The sequence below is a fragment of the Panthera onca genome, chromosome C2 (assembly GCF_046562875.1).
Source record: "Panthera onca isolate mPanOnc1 chromosome C2, mPanOnc1 haplotype 2, whole genome shotgun sequence".
NCBI classification, from domain to species: Eukaryota; Metazoa; Chordata; class Mammalia; order Carnivora; family Felidae; genus Panthera; species Panthera onca.
Window position 1 is genome coordinate 96,007,300 of NC_138347.1, and position 14,690 is coordinate 96,021,989.

Sequence of the window (14,690 nt, forward strand, 5' to 3'; positions counted from 1 at the left end):
ATCTCTCTTTTCCACTCTTCTCCATATTGGCTTCATTCTCAGACTCCATATGGTGGCAAGATGACTGCCAGGAGCTCGAGGCCACCAGGCTATCTGGACTGATAGCTGCCACACAGGTCCTGGAATTCACTCTGATTAAACTAAGTTGGAAATGACTTAAAATAAGGAGTGACATTTGAGCTGGAACTTAATGTGTGAGAGCTTGTGAATTGTTAGTGGGATGGAGAAAATAGCCCAGGCAAAGGCAGAAAGATATACGAGAGCTTGGTGTGTTTAGGGAAATCTAAGACTCCAGCTCTTTAGAAGCCGGAGGGGCTTTGGGGGAAGTGAATACTGATGTACCCAATTTTTATCTAGAGTTTTAGACAGTATCTTAACTCAATCTTCATGATTTTGGCAAAAGACTTTCCTTCTAATCTACCTACCTCATTTGAACTCTTTCTTTTTAAGTTTATTTTGAGAGAGAGAGAGAGAGAGAGAGAGGAGAAGAGGCAGAGAGAGAAGGAGAGAGAGAATCCCAAGCAAGCTCCACGTTGTCAGGACAGAGCCCAACGCGGGGCTCGAACTCACTAACTTTGAGATCATGACTTGAGCTGAAATCAAGACTCAGATGCTCAATTGACTGAGCCACCCAGGTGCCTCTGAAATCCTTTTATAAGTTTAAAATGTCACCAAATAAGCCACAAAAGTTTGATTGACAAAGACTCCCACCCCTAGAATTGCCAAGTTATATTAAGTTCTTAAGTAGCCATTGTGTTCAGATTTCCAGACCAAACCCTTGGAGCTTTCAGAAAGGATGAGTGTCACTGGGACTTTCAGTCCTGTTGGAAGAGGGTGATCACAGGACCTGGGAGTGATGTTTGCCTTGAAGCTTAGCGAGGGCCTGATGGTTGGCTTTGACTTGGGCTCTCCTGGAAGTAGGCCCTGAGACAAGGATTTGAGTGCATGTAGTTTATTGGGCAGTGATCTCAGCAAACATCAACTGGGGAATAAGAAAGTGAAATAATGAGGTGTTATGGGCTGAACTGTTTTCCCTCAAAATTTATGTTGAATTCCTAACCCCCAGCACCTCAAAATGTGACTTTATTTAGGGATAGGATATTACACATATAATTAGTTAAGTTAGGATGAGGTCATACAGACCCCTGGATTATGGGACGGGCCCTAATCCAATATTAAAAGGGGAAATTTGAACACAAACACACAGAGAGGTAGAAAACTACATGAATATGAAGGCAGAGATCAGAGCGATACTTCTGTAACCCAAGAAACATCAAAGATTGCAAACAATTAGAAACTAGTTTAAAAGAATGTAACAGATTTTTTCTCTGTTTGGATGAAACTAAGATGCCCAGCACCTTGATCTGGATTTCCAGCCTCCAGAACTGTGAGACAATAAATTTCTGTTGTCAAATCTCCCCAGTTCTGTAAAACTTTGTTCTGGCAGTCCCAGCAAACGAATACGGAAGAAAAGTCACCAATAAATGATGTGCTATCAGGCAAGTTACCATTGTGCTCTAATGGGTCTTAATCTCAAATGGACAACTTTGTAGGCAATGTGGAATGTGCACCTCAAAATTGTCCTGCCAGACTCAGCAATAAAAAGGCAACCCAATTTAAAAATGGACAAGGATAGATATCTCTCCAAAGAAGATATGCAAATGACCAGTGAGTACGAGAAAAGATGTTTAACATTGTCTTTGTTTGAGCTGCTAAAACACAATACCATAGACTGGGTGGCTTATGCAACATTTATTTTTCACAGTTCTAGAGGCTGGAAGTCCAACATGGGTGCCAACATGATCAAGTTCTTGGAGAAGGCCCTCTTCCTGGCTTGCAGATGTCTTCTCATTGTATCCTCCTGTGGAGGAGAGAAGGCTAGCTCTCTGCCTCTTCTCATGAGGACACTAATCCCATCATGAAACTCCATCCTCATGACCTAATTACCTCCCAACATCCTACCTTCAAATACCATCATATAGGACTTCAACATATGAATTTTGAGGAACACAAACATCCAGTCTATAGCAGCATCATAAATAATTAGGGAATAATGGTTAATAATTAAAAAGATGGTTAATAACAAGTGTTAATGAGGATATAGAGAAGTGGGAACCCTTATTCTTACTGGTGAGATTTTGGTGCAGCTGCTTCAGCAAACGGTTTTCCAGTTCCTCAAAAAGTTAAACATGGAGTTATGATATGACCCAGCAATTCCACTCCAAGGTATGTAGCCAAGAGAATTGAAAATATATGTCTGTCCACACAAAGACTTGTACAATGAATGCTCATAGCAGCATTATTCATAATAGCTCAAAGTGGAGACAGTGCAAATGAATCACTTGATGAATGGATAAACAAAATGTGGTATATCCATAAAATGGAATATTATTCAGCAATAAAAAAGTATGAAATACTGATACATACAACATGAATAGATCTTGAAAACGTGTTAAGTGAAAGAAGCCAGTCACAAAAAGCCACATATGATATGATTCCACTTACATGAAATTCCTAGAAAGACAAATCAATAGAGACAAAAAGTGTTTTAGTGATTGCCAGGGCCTGGAGGGATGGTGGAGTGGGGAGTGACTACCAAGGGGTATAAGGGTTTCTTTTCGGTGTGATGAAAATGTTCTGGAACTAGAACATTGAATAGTGATGGTTGCACAGCTGTGTGAATATATAAAAACCACTAAATTGCACACTTTAAAGTGTGAGTTTTATGGTGTGTGAATTTTTCCTCAATTAGAGAGAGAGTGGATCTTTAACAAAACTATCCTGCCTGCGGGATGAGGGAACTGGAATACTTATCAACCAGTCCCCAACAGTCATTGGTTGAAGGCTGCTTCTGGGATGTATTAATTCTCTGGAACTTGTGGCCAGATTTATATGTGGAGTCCAGGATTCAGAGAGAGAGGTTTGCAAATGTTAGGACTTGGAAATTGGGGATAGATATTTTCAGGAACTCTCCATTTCAGAAATATGGAAAATTCCTCACAGCCTCATGGACAAATGATACTTGCCTCCCAGGGTTATACAGTATTGACTCCTTACTGCTCTGTGCTCATACAAGTCAGAGTAGTGCCTCAACTTGGAAGCTGAAGCATTACATAATGAGGGTTTTCCATGACCTGCTTATGACTTGACTTGTTTTGAGATGATCCACAGTTATTTTAGCTGTAAACAATGGAAACTGACCATGGCCAGGATGACTGTCATAAAAAAGATGGACAGTAACAAGTGTGAGGGAGGATGTGGTAAATTGGAACCCTCACTTATTGCTATGAGAACAAAATGAATTTAGAGGCAAAGTCCGAGTGGCTCACTCCCTTTATCTATCTATCTATCTATCTATCTATCTATCTATCTATTTTTAAGTAGGCTCCATACCTAACGTGGGGCTTGAACTTACGACCCTGAGATCAAGAGTTGTGTGCTCTACTGACTGAGCCAGCAAGGTGCTCCCCAATACAATACAAATGGTAGTATTATTAAATGCAGCCACAATCTGCAATCATATTTGTGTCTCCAACAACTAATTTCTGAAGCTGCCAGGCAATTATATTTGCCAGGCACAACTGGTCCACGGTGAGCAGGTAAATGATTTACACCCCAGAGACAATTGCCTCAAAGCTTTTGCCCTTCCTTTACTTGGTACAAACCTCCAGCTTGGGTTTTCTGGGTTCTGTTCTATCTGCCTCTCATTTCTAAAGCCTTTCCTTCATCCTTTTTCTCACCACATGGCCCTATGTGTCACCAAACCCTTATTTTCATCATCTTTGTCAAGGGCCTTTAAATGCTAAGCTGATCTGGAACAGCAGCTCTCACATTTTTTTGGTCTCGGGATTCCTTAAATAATCTTAAAAATGATTGAGGATGCTAAAAAAGCTTCTGTTTCTGTAGATTATTCACTGCACTGAAAAATTTTAAAGCAGAAATTGAAAAAAAATTTATTCATTGATTTTAAAACAACAGCAAAAGAGATTACATGTTAATTTAAGTCCCATAAATATGTTTTTCAAAAAAACATTTGTGGGAAGAGCGGTACGATTTTTAACAAATCTCTTGAATGTCTGGCTTAATAGAAGAAAGTTAGATTCTCATATCTGCCTGTGCATTTCTCCTCTTGCCATATCACACCAGAAAACTCCATGGTACACTTTGAGAAAATGAGCATGGGAAGGCAGGAACATATTAGCATTATTCTGAAAATAATTAGAACCTGCAGACCTCCTGGAAGGGACAAGCAGCAGTCCCCAGACCGTGTGTTGAGAACTGTTGCTAGTTTTGGTACTCTTCACTCTTTGCGTGGATCCATACTTCCATTGGGTGCCATTTTCCTCCAGTGTGAATAACTTCCTTTTAACATTTCTTGCAATGGAGGTCTGTTGGTAATAAATTCTTTCAACTTGCATGTTTGAAAAAAGTCTTCATTTTGTTTTGGCTTTTGAAAGATATTCTCACTGGAGTGGTAGAATTCTAGATTGGCAATGTTTTATTTCAGTATTTTAATGGTGTTGCTCCACTGTCTTTTCACTTAAGCTATTTCTTTTTTTTTATTGGGATGTAATTATAATTAACATATAACATTAAAACAGTTTGAGGTGTGGAGTATAATGATTCAATATTTGTATGTATTGTGAAAGAATCACCACAATATGTCTAGCTAACATCTATCACCATGCATAGTGACTTTTCCTTGTGGTAACTTTTAAGATCTACTCGCTTAGCAACTTTACAATATATACAATATAGGTTTATTAACTGTAGTCATCATACTGTACATTACATCCCTATGCTTATTTGTTTAATAACTGGAAGTTTGTACCTTTTGACCACCTTCACCTATTTCAACCACACTCCACCATCTGTCTCCTGAAAACCACCAAATCTATTCTCTGTGTCTGAGTTCAGGTTTTTATTTCATTTTTTTTAGATTCTACATGTGAGATCATATAGTATTTGTCTTTCTCTGTCTGACTTATTTCATTTATCATAATGCCCTCAAAGTTCACCCATGTTTTCACAAACAGCAGGGTTTCCTTATTTTTTTTTTATGGCTGAATAAATTTCCATTGTATTTCTATATACCACATCTTCTTTATACATCTACCCATTGATGGACACTTAGATGGCTTCCACGTCATGGCTATTGTAAATAATTCTGCAATGAAAGTGGGGGTGTAGATAGCTTTTCAAGTGAGTATGTTTATTTCCTTCAGGTAAATACCCAGAAGTGGGATTGCTGGATCATATGGTAGTTGTATTTTTAATTTCTTGAGGAAATGCCATACTGTTTTCCATAGTGGTAGTACCAATTTATATTCCCACCAACAGTGAACAAGGTTCACATTTCTGCACATCCTAGCCAACACTTGTTATTACTTGTTGTTTTGACCTTCTGACAGGTAAGGACTGATATCTTATTGCAGTTTTGATTTGCATTTATGTGATGATAGGTGATATTGAGCATATTTTCATGTACCTTCTGGCCATCCATTTGTCTTCTCTGGAAAAATGTCTGTTCAGATCCTCTGCCCATTTTTTAATAAGATTGTTTTTTTGCTATTGAGTTGTATGAGCTTTTTACAGGTTTTGGATATTAACCCTTTATCAGATATATAATTTGCAAATATTTTCTCCCATTGAAGACGTTGCCTTTTCATCTTGTTGATAATTTCTCTTGCTGTGCAGCAGCTTTTTAGTTTGGCATAGTCCCTCTTATTTTTTATTTTTTATTTTTTTTAACATTTATTTATTTTTGAGAAAGAGCAAGCACAAGGGGAGGAGGGGCAGAGAGAGAGGGTGACAGAGGATCTGAAGCAGGCTCTGCACTGACAGCAGACAGCCTGATGTGGGGCTCAAACTCACAAGCAGTGAGATCATGACTTGAGCCGAAGTAGGACGCTTAACCAACTGAGCCACCCATGTGCCCCTGTTTTTGCTTTTGTTGCCTTCACTTGTGTTGCTTCTGATGAGAAATCCGCTGTCACCTCTATTTTGTTTTTCTGTATATAATGTGTTTTTTCCATTTCTGCACTTAAGATTTTCCCTTTATCCCTGGTTTTGAGCACTTTGATTATGCTGTACCCTGGTATAGTTTGTTTGTTTTCCCTCATGTGTCTTGTGCTTGGAGTTTGTTGGGATTTTTTTGACCTGTAGGTTTAAAGTTTTCATCAAATTTGAAAAAATTTGGTCATTATTTCTTCTGGTGTTCTTTCAGTTGCCTTCTCACATATTTCAGGGATTCCAATTACTCACATATTCAGCTACTTAAAGTTGTCCCACAGCTCACTAATGCTTGGCTCATTTTTTATAATTTATTTAAAAATAATTATAGTCTTACAGAAAGTTGCAAAAGCATACATAGAGTCCCTTGTACTCTTCTCTCAGTTTCTCACAATGGTACAGCTGTAGTGTAGGAGCAAATCAAGAAAAATAACATAGGTACACGTCTGTTAACTAGGCTATATAGCTTATTTGGGTTGCATCATTTTTAATATACATTTGTATTTGTGTGTATAGTTCTGTGCAATTTTATCATACATGTAAATTCATGTAATACCACCACAATCAAGATATGATTGTTTTATCACCACAAAAGGTCTCCCTTGTGCTACCCTTTTATATTCAACCACTATCCCTGTCTATTGGTAACCACTAGTCCATTCTCCATTTCTATAGTTTTGCATTTTGAGAATATTATATAAATGGAATCATAAAGTGTGTAACATTTTTAAATTTATGAGTGAAACCATCTGAACCTGGAAATTTCTTTATGGGAAGGTTCTTAAATACAAATTTAGTATGTGCGTGTATGTATGCATTTATTTATTTATTTTTAAAGTTTATTTATTTATTTTGAGACAGAGAGAGAGAGAGAGACAGCAGGGGAAGGACAGAAAGAGAGAGGGTGAGAGAATCCCAAGCTAACAGCGCAGAACCTGATATGGGGCCTGATCTCATGAACTGTGAGATCATGACTTGAGCAGAGATCAGGAGCCTGAAGCTTAACCCAATGAGCCACTCAAGCACCCCACAAAATTAATTTTTAAAGTGGGATATAAGAATATTCAGGTTATCTACTTCCTTTTGAGTGGGCTTTGATCATTTGTATTTTTCAAGGAATTTTATTTTATCTAATTTATCAAATCTACTGTCATAAAATTGTTCACAATATTCCTTTACAATTTCTTTAATGTCTGTAGGCATCTGATATTTGTCATTTCTGTCTTCTTTCTTTTTTTCTTGATGAGTTTTGCTAGAAGTGTACCCATTTTAAACACTCTTAAATAACCAGCTTTTGTTTCCTTGATTTCACTCTACTGTTTTCATTGATATTCCTTTTTTTGCTTTATAATTCCCTTCTACTTGCTTTGGGCTTAATTTTTTTTTCTAGTTTTTTAAGGTAGAAGCTTAGATCCTTGATTTGATAATTATCTCTTTCTCTCTTTTTTTTTATGGCTCAATTATTTAATTAGATTCCTTGTAAGTGATTTAGAATACCAATTTGTGAGGATAAACTCCATTTGTGAGAGAAAACACAGAGCAGAGGTAGCCCTGAAGTGAGGAACAGTTTGATTTTTGGCAGAATTTGCAAGTCCACAGCTTTCTAATCAAGCTTGCACTGCTCTGTAATCTCATATTTGTCTTTCTCTTTGTCAAAGACCTCACCTTCCTGATGAATGGCTTTACGCAGCTTCTTCTTTGTGAAGAAAGTATCAGTGAGATGTTTTGGGATTTTCACACTGCTGATATCAATTTTGGTGGAGGTGGCAATGACATATTTCTGGTGTGTTCTACACAGAGGAACTCGATTGAGGGCCAGAGGTCCAGTCACAAGTAGCAAGCCACTGGGCAGCTTGGGTGGCTCTGTCGGTTAAGCGTCCTACTTTGGCTCACATCATGATCTCACAGTTCATGAGTTCAAGCCCCACGTCAGGCTCTGTGCTAACAGCTCAGAGCCTGGAGCCTGCTTCAGATTCTGTGTTTTCCTCTCTCTCTGCCCCTCCCCTGCTTGCACTCTCTCTCTCTCTCTCTCTCAAAAATAAATAAACATAAAACAAACAAAAACAAGTAGCAAGCCCCTGCTCAGTTGCTTCAGGAAAACTACCCTCTTGCCTCTCTGGCACCCGGTGAGGATGATCAAAATGGCCCCAGGAGTGAGGCTAGCTCGTAGTTTTCTCACATGCTGACTGAAGGTTTTTGTTTTTTTTTGTTTTGTTTTGTTTTTTTACCATGGTTCAACAGCTTTTGAGGTGCATCTTCAATAGGATAATCCCTAGGCATTTTGCAAAGTTTAACCACTTGGATACCACTTGTCACCACCAACTGGTTTTGTGACAGTAGTAAGAAACTTCTTTTTCTTTTTTTTTTTTTTAATGTTTATTTTATTATTTTTGAGACAGAGAGAGACAGAGCATGAACGGGGGAGGGGCAGAGAGAGAGGGAGACACAGAATCGGAAGCAGGCTCCAGGCTCTGAGCCATCAGCCCAGAGCCCGACGCGGGGCTCGAACTCACGGACCGCAAGATCGTGACCTGAGCCGAAGTCGGGCGCTTAACCGACTGAGCCACCCAGGCGCCCCACTTCTTTTTCTTTTCAACCTTGGATTTGGTTGCTGAATACTTCCTCTTATATAGCCTTTCTGGAATACACAGCCATTCGAATATCTGCTAGTTCCCCTGTCTGACAGGGTTTTAGTCACAGTGGGGCTTCTCCTTCTTTGCGTTTTAGGCTTGAGATTACCCTTCTTAACCTTGTCACTAGCACCAGCCTTCTTGTCTTCAGATTTCTTCTCCTTAGTGTCTGGCTTCTCAGCTTTTTCACCTGCCATCTTGCAAAATGGGAAAGAGAAAAACCTTTCTATTTTTCTAATGTAAACATTTAAGTGCTATAAATTTCTCTTTAAGCACTGCTTTGGTTATATGCCCAAAATTCTGATATGTTTTGTCTTTATTTAAATTTTTTTCAAAATATTTTCTAATCATCCATTTGACCTCCTTTTAGACTCATGGGTTATTTAGAAGTATCCTGCTTAATTTCCAAACATTTGGATTTACCAAATCTTTTCCATTTTAGATTTTATTTTAGATTTCTATTTTAGATTTTAGATTTTTATTTTAATTCTGTTGTAGACAGAAAGGTTAGTATGATTTCAATTCTTTTAAAAAAATGTTTATGGCCTAGAATATGATCTAACTTGTGAATGTTCCATTGGCACTTGAATTTGTATTCTGATTGGGCAGAGTGTTCTATAAGTGGAAATTAAGTCAAAGAGGCTAATAGTATAATTCTCTTCTATATGCTTTCTGATTTTTCTGTCTACTTGTCCTGAGACAATAGTGTTGAAGTCTTTAACTCTATCTGTAGGATAGTCTATTTGTCCTATCAATTCTAACAATTTTTGCTTCATGTATTTTGAAGCTTTGTTCTTAGGTGCATACATATTTAGGATTGTTATATTTTCTTGATGAATAATTCCTTTATCATCATGTAATGACCCTGTTTATTATTGTCCACTTTGTTTGATATTAATAAATCCACTGAAGCTTTCTTTTGATTTGTGTTTGTGTTGTATATCTTTTTCTATCTTTTTCCTTTTAAGTTATCTAAGCATTAATTTTTATCTAAGCTGATCTCCTCTGCCTTTTAGTTTTATTTAAACCATTTATATTCAGTGTTGGCCTTAAATATACCATCTCTCTAGTTTCTTTCTGTTTGTCTGTTCTTAATTCATTTTCCCAACCTGGGTGAGGGGCCAGACCCATGATCCAAGCTCAGCCAGAAGGATGCTCCCACCAAGAACCTTGACTCTTGAAAGAGTGACGCAAAGAGGGCAGTCGGATCATTCAAGCAGAAGTGTGGTGGCAGGATTCAATGGCACTGAAGACCTGAGTAGCCTGTTCTGGTGGTTGGGTTTCTAGGCTGCCGGATATTTCCTGGTTCCTTCCTATTTTCTAAGCATACTTTTCCAGACTTCTCTTCAATCTTGGGAGCCATTCACATCCTTCCCCAAAAATCCCATTTCCGTGTCCTCTAGCCAGAGTTGGTTTAATTCATTGTCACCAAGAGCTCTGAGAGATACAGAGATCTCAGCAGCAATGATTTCAGAAGAATGTTGGGTACAGAAACCAGCTTGCAGTGGGTTAAACTGAAGTGGAGAATAAGAGTTCTTAAAAAGGACAAGGAGTGAAAGGAGGGATAAAGATATTTGAGAGAGAAGTAAAGTGTAAAGAAATTGGTTGTTGGAAAAGGCAGAGGTCTGAGCACATTTGTAGGCTGAAGGGTAGAAACCCGTGGAAGAAGTCACTGGAATAGATTTCTTCTTTACCTTGACATTTAAGTTTTCCTGCAGGGTGCCTGGCTGGCTTAGTTAGTCAAGCATGAGACTCTTGATCTCAGGGGTTATAAGTTCAAGCCCTATGTTGGGTGTAGAGATTGCTTAATTAAAATTATTTTCCTGTAGTATGATTCCCATCTTGTTTTCTAGACTCACTTCCCAATATTCCTTATAATTAAGGCAATCAGGACACTTAATATTTTCTATAAATGCCCCATAGTCTGTCTTTGTTTTTTTTTTTTTTTAAGATTCTTTAAAAAAATTTTTTTTTAATGTTTATTTATTTTCGAAAGACAGAGACAGAGCACGAGCAGGGGAGGGGCAGAGAGAGAGGGAGACACAAAATCCCAAGCAGGCTCCAGGCTCTGAGCTGTAAGCACAGAGCCTGATTTGGGGTTGGAAATCATGAGCCTGAGCCGAAGTCAGATGCTTAACCGGCTCAGCCACCATGGCGCCCCTGTCTTTTTTAATTTGCTTACTTGGTTTGTTGGTTTGTTTTTACTCAGGATATAGCCTTGGCCTGGAATATTTACACAGATTATTATAGCCTGGATGGCTCAGTTGGTTGAGCGTCCAACTCTTGATTTTAGCTCAGGTCATGATCCCAGGGTTGTAGGATCAAGTGCCACCCCCAACCCCCACCAGTGTCGGGCTCCACACCGAGCATGGAGCCTGCTTAAAATTCTCTCTTTCTCTCTCTCTCTCTCTCTCTCTGCCTTTCTCCCCCAATCTTGCACTCTCTCTCCCTAAAAACAAACAAACAAAAAACCCAAATACACAGATCATTCTACTGATCCTATTAGTCCTCAAAGGCTCAGACACCATCCTAAAGGCTTCTTCAGATCCCTTGAATGAGTGTGATTTCCTCTGACATTAAAATTCCCAAAGTACCTTGTATGTCTCTTATCATTTCTAATCAGATTATGCCCTTGAAAGATAGTCATTGTGTACTTGTCTTATTACTCCTTCTTTTCAGTGTGAGCTTCATGGCTGGGATTATTGTCCTGCTGTACTCATCTAGCACAAGGATTTGTACATAGCAGATGCTCAGCAAAGACTAGCTGAATTCACAGTGGAAGGAACAGAAAAATTCTTAATAGGGATTGAGTTACAATGGTTGGGAAGTTCTCAGGAATTTATTATTCTAGCCAGGAATCCACTCTCAGTGGATAATGGCAGCTCTGTTCATCCAAAGTTAAACTGGGAGGTGAGGAAATGGAGTTGCACTTGGAGTCCCAGTCTGAGAGAAACCTCACACTCTGTAGTTCTCCTCCCATCCAGGATGTGACTAATCATCTGTGCAGAGAAAATGAAGGTACTGCTGCTATATACAATATAGATCTCACAATGTTGAAAAGTTCAACACAGAAAACTACGTATGATAATTTCATATACACAAAGTTAAAAGGAGGCGAAACTAGGGGTACCTGGGTGGCTCAGTGGGTTGAGTGTCCAGCTTCAGCTCAGGTGATGATTGATGATCTCATGTTTTGTGCTGCTGTCAGTGTAGAGCCTGCTTCAGATCCTCTGTCCCCCCCCCCCCTTCTCTGCCCCCCTCCTATTTGCGCTCTCTTAAAAATAAAAGATTTAAAAAAAAGGCAAAACTAACCACATGGTGTCACAAGTGAGCGTGCTGGGGAGGGGAGGAGTCAGGTTCTTGGTAGGCATTAGGAGTTGTGGGTGCTTCTAGGTGCTGGTGTTCTACTGCTTGGTCTGACTGATGTCACATGGTTATATTCCCTTTGTGATGCTTCACTGAACCATGCACTTACGATGTGTATGGCTTTCTCTAGGTATGTTACACTTTATTGTAAAAGTTTGTTTTAGGGGTGCCTATGTGGCTCAGTCAGCTAAGCCTCTGACTGTCAATTTCAGCTCAGACCATGATCTCATGCGTTTGGTGAGTTCTAGCCCTGCATTGAGCCCTGTGCTGATGATGCAGAGGCTGCTTGGGATTCTCTCTCTCTCCTTCTTTCTCTGCCCCTCTCTCACTTGTGTGCTTTCTTTCTCAAAAGAAAAAAAAAAAATAATAATAATAATAATAAAGGTTTCTTTTAAAATATTTCTTGTGCCTGTATATACATTTCTAAATTATCCAGTTAGACTGTTCTAGCAGCAGAACATTAAAAGGCAACAGGAAGTTGATCACATACAACAATTAAAGCAAACCACCTTCTCTAAATGCACACTTCTTGGTTGCCTTCATCTGCAGGGGGTTCTTAATGTTCCTCTGGGAGGTATGAAATTTTAGAGCACAAATCTATTTGGGGAAAAAATTCCCATAATTGCATGTTGTATTAAGAAAAAAAAAAAAAAAAAGCATCCAACAGGAAGGAAATGGAATTGTTTTCAGCAGCCTAGAACAATGTCTTGGGTTGCTTCCTCTTTGTAACATGGCAGGTGAGGGTAGAGTAAACAAAATGAGCATCCTTGTGGATTTTATTTTAGGTAGGTTTAACTTTAGCATAATAAGTGCAAGATACTTAGAGAGAAATGGAATACTTACTTGATATTGTCCAAATGTTAAGTCTTGGTGCTGGAAGCCTCTATCACAAAGAGGCCCAAAGTATTTTGTTCCTTTTTTCCTACCCAGACAGTAGGGGTTATTTCTCACTTGGATTTGTAAAGTCTTGGAGGCCAATATTCTCCATTTGGTAAAGCATCTGTTGATGGTAAAAAAAAAAAAAAAAAAAAAAAAAAAAAGGGAATGAGTGATGGCAGCTGTAAAATTCTTGCTGGCTGGATAAATGCTATCTCATTGGTCTTCTCTTTTTGCTTCCCCAAGCTCACCTTCCTGCTCTCTCTCTCAAAGTCCCACAGCATTTATGTTTTTGTCTCTTTGGCACATAGGGTTTGACTTTGTAGCTGCCTTATCCCCCTCCAGGCTGGAAACTTTCCAGTGGCAGAAATTGTAGCTCATTGGGTAGAAATGGATCTCCTGCACCATATCTGTTCTTGCATGGCAGAGGCTGGTTGCTTGCCCCTTCTTCAGACGGGGAGCTGAAGGTTCCTCATGTTGTATTTCCATTGTTTGGTACACAGTAGGGGTTCAAGAAGTGCTGGTTAAATGAAGAAAAGAAGGGATGGTGGATCAGTTCTCCCAATTTCTAGATTCTTCAGAAGCCCTGCCTCCCGAGTGCTGCAGAAAACTGTGATGGCTCCCTGAAGAAGCGGTCTACGTGGCATTCCTTCTTTCCCTACTGATCATCACACTCTTCTCAACCTATAGAGGGCAGAATAAAGAATGTGGGGTGGCAATGGGGCCGAAAATTTGAGCTTATTTCCCAGGGGTTGGTTCCCCTGCTATAGGCAAATTATCTGTTTATAATTGTGGCTTGGCATTGATAGAACCTTTAAAACAAACATTGCATGCTCACTTAGTAAGTCACTTTGGAAGTATTAGACATCTTCAGAGTCCTTGCACATACATTTTAAAGAAATAAAATCTGCAACCAGTCCTGTGGAAAGAGACAAATTGTGGGTAGGATGGAAGGCGAAGTAGAAGAAAGTGCATAGGAATTTGAGCAGTGGAGAACTCTGGTGTTAAAGTTCAGGGAGAGGGGTGCCTGGGTGGCTCAGTTGGTTAAGCGTGTGACTACAGCTTAGGTCATGGTCTCACGGCTGGTGAGTTTGAGCCCCGTGTTCGGCTATTTGCTGTCAGTGCGGATCCTGCTTTGAATCTTCTGTCCGCCCCCCCCCCCCATCTACCCCTCCCCTGCTCATTCTCTCTCTCTCTCTCTCAATAATAAATAAACATTAAAGTTCAGTGAGAGAAGAAGTTACTAAGAATAAAAGTTTCAACTCTGTAAACCTTGCAGCCTCTATGCAGCTAAGAACTAGGGACAGAGATGCAGCCTGCTTACTTTGTGCGCCAAAGCTCTTTACAGTCGTGAAGTCTGACAGATACTGATTAGATTCTAAAAATGCAAACTCCTTTCTACATACTTACTGCTTTCCCTCAGTTTTAGACAAATTTGCTTGTTAGTGATTTTTTTTTTTTCTTTCTTTCTTTCTTTTTTTTTTTTTTTTTTTTTAAATTTTTTTTTCAACGTTTTTTATTTATTTTTGGGACAGAGAGAGACAGAGCATGAACGGGGGAGGGGCAGAGAGAGAGGGAGACACAGAATCGGAAACAGGCTCCAGGCTCCGAGCCATCAGCCCAGAGCCCGACGCGGGGCTCGAACTCACGGACCGCAAGATCGTGACCCGGCTGAAGTCGGACGCTTAACCGACTGCGCCACCCAGGCGCCCCGCTTGTTAGTGATTTTACTTTTTCTTTGCAGTGGAAAATACCATCACTGTAAGAGGTGAAGGTGTCTATTTGAAGATGTGGGAAAGTTAATCA

General features: G+C 39.4%; 1 pseudogene; it reads right to left on the minus strand.

Annotated features, from left to right (window-relative positions):
* Positions 1-6,775: 6,775 nt before the first annotated feature.
* On the minus strand, positions 6,776-9,022 carry LOC132683367 (large ribosomal subunit protein eL6-like; annotated as a pseudogene).
* Positions 9,023-14,690: the final 5,668 nt, after the last annotated feature.